The sequence below is a fragment of the Podarcis liolepis genome, assembly GCF_965112155.1.
Source record: "Podarcis liolepis genome assembly, chromosome: 6".
NCBI lineage: Eukaryota > Metazoa > Chordata > Lepidosauria > Squamata > Lacertidae > Podarcis > Podarcis liolepis.
In genome coordinates this window covers 48,499,609-48,505,409 of record NC_139559.1, presented here as the reverse complement: position 1 = coordinate 48,505,409, position 5,801 = coordinate 48,499,609, and positions in this window count along the sequence as shown.

Below are 5,801 nucleotides of genomic sequence, written 5' to 3'. Positions count from 1 at the left end.
CCACTGACGAGAGCTTGAAAGGCACCCTGGGAAATGTAGTCAAGGGATGCGTCTCCATCTCCCACTAAGGGGCGCGCGGGGAGACTGACTAAGGCCCCCATGATAGATCCAAAGGAGTACTGTATTATGCCGCTTAGTTCCCGCAAAGAATATTGGGAACTGTAGTTTGTGGGTGCTGATAGCTCTCAGGGCATCCCACCTTCCATGTATTGTAGACTATCTTACAAATCTTCTGACTATTGGCCATATGGGCTGGACCTGATGGAGTCCCATCAGGATCGGGGTGTGGGGTGCGCAGAGGTTTCTCATCCTTGGAATATAGGACTATAGCATAAGAAGGACAATGCCAACCTGTATTTCCTTTGTCGGAGGCGCACGTGTTTCAGGGTAAAAAACGGCAGGGTTGTTCATAGGAAAACGTTGTGAAATCCAGTCATTTTTTCACTGCAATGATTTGTCAGCAATATGTCTCCACTTCCACCCCAATAATTTAAGGCAGAGGGGTTCACTCTCTTTCAAACTCAAGAATTAGCGTGTGTGAAAAATGTGAATGTTTTCTGGTTCTTAACTTTTAAAATGCAAATGCAAATATAATTCACAGCTATTGTCCCTCTTTTTTTCAAAAAGGAGGTGGTGAAGAAACTCAGGCTGAATCTTTCTATTTCAGGCAGTCAGGAAGAGCTGAGACTTGAAGATGATATCATTCTTATCACTATTAATATTTTAAATTGGTGTGATTACAGCCAGTCTATACTGTATTTCATAATTTCCATATTTCAGATGAAGCTGGTAGTGCCATGAAATAACTCTAATAAATACTTTAAGAGCTGTTGCCCAATCTCTTATTAATGGCATGCATATGATTGACTGATTTTTAATAAGTAAATAAAAACACACATATGGTGTCACATGTCTCCACTACAATACTATGTACTGGGGATCCTCAAACTTTTTGACTTTATGGAGACACATTTGGAAATCTGTCTTGGGCACTGATAAGTGTCCATTTTACTGAAGAAAAACTAGTGATGCTCAGAATTATTCCACCACACCAGAAAAACAGCTGTATGCTCCCCCAAAGCAAATAAAATACAAAAAGCACCCCTATACAAACAAGCAGCCCACATAGCCAAACCTAAAACTAAATACAGTAAATCAATAAAGAAAGAGGGCCAAGGGGCCTTGGTGAGCACCCAGAAGGGTGTCTGTGCGGTGGGGATGCCGGCTGTATATAGTACACACAGGTTATCATGATGAAGTCAGACAGCATTACAAAACAGGATACAGAGCAATATGAATCGCTCAGTGAAATGATTTTCTTCCGCATCTCCATGAGTCTGAGTCACCTAAAATTATTCAGTTATACTGAAAACAGAAAGCAGAGCAAAACAATACTTCTGAAATAGCTCGGGCTTCAGCAAAAAAATAAAACAAACCTAAACAGCAATCCTATACAGTGGTACCTCAGGTTAAGTACTTAATTTGTTCCAGAGGTCCGTTCTTAACCTGAAACTGTTCTTAACCTGAAGCACCACTTTAACTAATGGGGCCTCCTGCTACTGCTGTGCCGCCGGAACACGATTTCTGTTCTCATCCTGAAGCAAAGTTCTTAACCCAAGGTAATATTTCTGGGTTAGTGGAGTCTGTAACCTGAAGCATCTGTAACCTGAAGCACATGTAACCCGAGGTACCACTGTACTTCTGGGGACGGAAACCTTTTTCCGCCCAAGAATCACATTCATTTGTGGGCACTCTTCCAAGGCACTGCCTGCCAGTGATGGGAGGGCCAGAGACAAAATGGGTGGAGCAATTAATGTAAACCTCCCCCCTTCTATAGTGGGCTACTTTTCAGCCACACAAAAGCCAGTTTCTAAAAAAAACCTTACCACTCCATCCTCAATTTAGGTAAGCAAGAAATGCTATCAGAATTCAAAGACATATTCCAACCAGCAGGGTCATTGAGGGGTGTGTCCTGGGGGAGTCCTAAGGGCCAGATAGGGAAGATCAGAAGGCCACATTTAGCCCCTGGGCTTGAAGAGCACCATTGTTATCAATGAGACTTACTTTTAACTAGACATGGATTGTTTTTTGTGTTCTTGCCAAATCTGTTCCTGAGTGTGTCTTAAGAGTGTGGATCTGCAGACATCAACATAAACAGAACCAGTCTGAAAGAACAAATCCTTGCATTCATCCTGGGTCTTTGTGAAGACAAAGAGAGGCTGTGAAATAATTGAAGAGGGTGCGAAATAGATGCCATCAGTATTGCGAGTTGTCTCACCAGTGCAGCTTATTAAGAGTTATATCATAGAACTGTAGAGTTGGAAGGGACGCTGAGGGTCATCTAGCCCAACCCCTTGTAATGCAAGGAGATGCAGCTGTCCCATATGGGGATCGAACCTGCAACCTTGGCATTATTAGCACCATGCTCTAGCCAACTGAGCTATCTGTTATGCTTGATGAATATCCCAAATTTGATGGGTCTTTCCCCATAAAGATGGGATTATGCAGATATACTCATGAATAGTCCCGCTTAGCTGCGTTAGCCCTGCCTGCTCCATCTAGACAATGTGAAGTTGTGTATCTTGGATGGTTTTCAGACTTGGCCATTTATGTGATTTGCACATATAATACACAGCAGGTAGCCAGAAGTGCATTATTCTGGCCCTAGCTTTGGCTACTAACTTCCTACATCCATAATATGCAAATACAAGCCTTGCACACATTCACACATTGGTGCAGCCCTTCTGGAGTTAGCCACTGCTTCCTCTTCCTCTTCAGTGCTGCTTTTGTCGGGTGCTGCCTGAGGCAACTACCTCACCCTGCCTCATTGGTGGGCCAGCCCTGCAACTAAGGGATCATTTCCTTCTTCCTCAGAGTGACACCTTCTTTCTATGAGACCCTCCTTCTCCATGACAGCAAAGGGCCTATCGTCCTGGTGGTGAGACACAACAGCCCCAAAGGCCTCATCCACCAACCTCCCTGCTTTTGCTCACCTTTGCAGGTCAGCCACCTTCGCCTCAAGGGAACAAACTCATTGCACCAGGAGCTCATTACACCAAGAAACTTTTGTCCAACAGACAGTTGGTCATAGCCCATCTGCTTCACTTTCTCCCACATGCAAACATCCTGGTCCTTTCAGTTGCACCCCAGTCCCCCTTTACATGGCGCAGAATGAGGATTTGTAGCTTTGCAAGGTTAATCTGTGTTTTAAGCAGAGGTACTCTCTCTTCAAGGGACGCGGGTGGCGCTGTGTGTTAAACCACAGACCCTAGGACTTGCCAATCAGAAGGTCGGCGGTTCGAATCCCCGCGATGGGGTGAGCTCCCGTTGCTCGGTCCCTGCTCCTGCCAACCTAGCAGTTCGAAAGCATGTCAAAGTGCAAGTAGATAAATAGGTACCGCTCCAGCGGGAAGGTAAATGGCGTTTCCGTGTGCTGCTCTGGTTCGTCAGAAGTGGCTTAGTCATGCTGGCCACATGACCTGGAAGCTGTACGCCGGCTCCCTCGGCCAGTAAAGCAAGATGAGCGCCACAACCCCAGAGTCGGCCACGACTGGACCTAATGGTCAGGGGTCCCTTTACCTTTACTCTCTCTTCTGGTCCAACCATGCAAAGCCTAAGCTAAGTCTGAATGAAAGAGAAGCCTGCGCCTACCCAGGTAACCTCCCTCTTCCTCTTTTAGGATGCCTACTTCCCATTTTGAGAACCACAACGAAAAATGGTTGCAAAATAAAATTGCATTAAAATTGCCATGACAAGCTTTGGGGCAATTACATGTTCACTGTTTTATATAATCCCCAAATGCTCCTAGAACGCTGCAATATAAAACACACCCAAGGGAACATCAGGTTTAAAAACAAGCAAAGCTTGGGAAGGATACATATTGCCTACGTGTCTAGAATAGAACAGCTGCCGCAAAGGAAATGAAGGCCGCCACTACGGTTTCACCATTTATTCTCCAAAGAGGGAAGTTGCTAGCTAAACACGTCCTGCTATTGCCCTCTAGTGTCCTTTACGTAGTATGTCTGAAACAAAAAAAGCGGTTCAGGATATGGAACAATTTCCATAGGGTTTACCAATCAATCCCTCTTCCCAAAGAACTCTGCAAAGTGTAGCTCTATTATGGGAATACTGTAGAGGGTCTCCTAACAACTGTAATAAACTACAGTTCCCAGGATGCTTTGGGGGAAGTCAAGTGGTATGATGGTGCTTTAAATGTCTAGTGCAGATAGGCCTTATTTCAGTCTTTGCTGACGTGATGCCCTCCAGAAATTTTGGACTACAACTCCCATCAGCTCCAGCCAGCTGTAGTCCAAAACATCTGGAGGGTGCCAAATTGGCAAAAGCTGGCTTAGTTCTAATCTGGAGATCAGCTAAATAAAGTCTGTGCTAGGTCTTGCATATAGCAGGGTACACACCAAGGATTCTGGGATACAGAAGCAAGAGTTACTCCCCATTTTTGATTTATAATCCAGATCTGTCCCATACAATATAGGAAACACACACAGGTTCCTGGTTAGGCAGACAGCAGAAGGGGAAAATGACAGTTTTTTATATTAGCAAAGCAAGGGATTAATTTTGGATGGTGTACCATCTAAGAGTAAAGTGAAGCCAAATTGTGCAGTATTCCACAACTGAAACTGAGTCTGCAACTGACCTTAGGGCAAAGGTGGTTAATTCTCAGGTCAAAAGCCTAATCTAGCTCCCCAACAATTTTTCCCTGGCTTCCTAAGACCCTACTGCGGCCTGGGTAGACAACAGGCCTAGGCAGGCCGGGTCGTCCTCTTATATACCTGCTGGGATTGACAAGTCATCTGACCCTCACCTGAATCTCATAGCTCTCCTATAGCTGCCTCTGATTAGTTATCATTTAACTCTTGGGGGAAATAATTAGCATCACACACCATCACAACTTTTCTGCTTGTATATGTTGATAATATAATTTTGGTTACTGAGGACAAACAAGATTGCACAAAAACAAGATTGGGTGCATGCCTGGCCAGGACATAGGTGTCCTGACTGTGACAAAGGTGACCTGTGCTTGCTTGCTTGCTTGCTTGCTTAACAACTGTTGGGAACTTCAAGGTCCCTGCTCTCCCTTCTTATAGTCCTTGTACTGGACCAGGAGACTCCAATAGAGAGCATTCCATGTCAAGAAGGAGGGCAAGTGGGCACTCTGTTAAATCATAGAATCATAGAGTTTAATAGAGAATCATAGAGATTCTCTATTAAATCATAGAATCATAGAGTTGGAAGAGACCACAAGGGCCACCGAGTCCAACCCCCTGCCCTAAATGACAGGGCAGGAGTTACACGGAGCAGGGCTTATTCACTGGTGGTTCCCATTGTATACCTCACTCTTCCCAGACCTGCTCTCTTTTGGCCTGTATATTGGAGCTTTATAATTTAGGAAGACTTTGGAAGACCTGGTTGACAAGTCTTATCAGTTGCTGACATATGAGCGGATTTTATTTGCTGCTATTCTGTGCTTCTGGTGCACCAGGGTTTACACGAGCGTAATAGAGTTGGCCGGGATGCCAGAAGGGATACAATTTACGAGCTTTCTCCATTATCTGCACAGCAGGGGGTGTTCAGTCAACAGTGCAAAGGCTGAGCTGAAGCATTCCCTACTGGTTACCTGCTTTCAGCAATAGGGGTTGCTGTTTGGTAGTACCGAATTGGTTAGCTATCAGATTCTAGAGCTCCCTATTGGTGGCTCTTAGGTAATTCAGAAAATACAGAGTCCATTCATAAAACACAGATTTCATTCATAAAGCAGTAGCATAAATCTCCATTTCTACATA